Here is a 717-nt window from a genome sequence, read left to right as displayed (position 1 = left end):
ATTTGATCGAAAGGAGCTCGAGATCATGAACGGGATACGAGCGCTCGGCGGCATGCAACTGGCGACTTTGAAAGGATATAGGGCGCCAGCAACCATCAGCGTCAGGTTGCATCAAGCAACATCCAATGGCAAATTGGGAAGCGTCACACACGACGCTGAACGGCTTGGAAAAGTCAGGGAGCGCCAAAATTGGGGCGCTCTTGATACACTAGACTTGAGGGCGTCGAAGACTGATTGACAGTCGCTCGACGAAACCCATGGGGCATCCTTGACTAGCAACCGAAAGAGGGGTTGCGCGATGTCGGCAAAACCACGAGAATACTTGTGGAGGTAAGTAGCCAATCCAAGCCACCGGCGAAGGTCAATAACCGAGGAGGGTACTGGCCAGTCGATGATGGTCTTGACTTTGTCGGGGTCAGCCCGACAACCACTAATGCCGACGAGGTCGCCAAGGACAGGGATTTCGTCGACCCCAAACAGACATTTGGAGAGGTTGGCGTACAAGCCATTCTCACGAAGGACGGTGAGAACTGCGCGAAGATGCCGACGGTGAACTTCGACGTCGGTCTAGGTTTCAGATCCGCGACTGTGGATGTAGATGTCGTCGAAATAGGACGGGGCGAAGTCGCGAAGAGGGCGGAACTTGGCCGTCACCATGCGATTGAACGTCGCAGGGGCATTGGATAGGCCTTGGGGCATCACGAGCCATTCCCAAAG

This window comes from Aphanomyces invadans (assembly GCF_000520115.1).
Source record: "Aphanomyces invadans strain NJM9701 unplaced genomic scaffold supercont1.379, whole genome shotgun sequence".
In the NCBI taxonomy this organism is placed as follows: Eukaryota; Oomycota; class Saprolegniomycetes; order Saprolegniales; family Verrucalvaceae; genus Aphanomyces; species Aphanomyces invadans.
The sequence above is the reverse complement of the archived record's forward strand: the minus strand, read 5'-3'. Positions refer to the sequence as shown.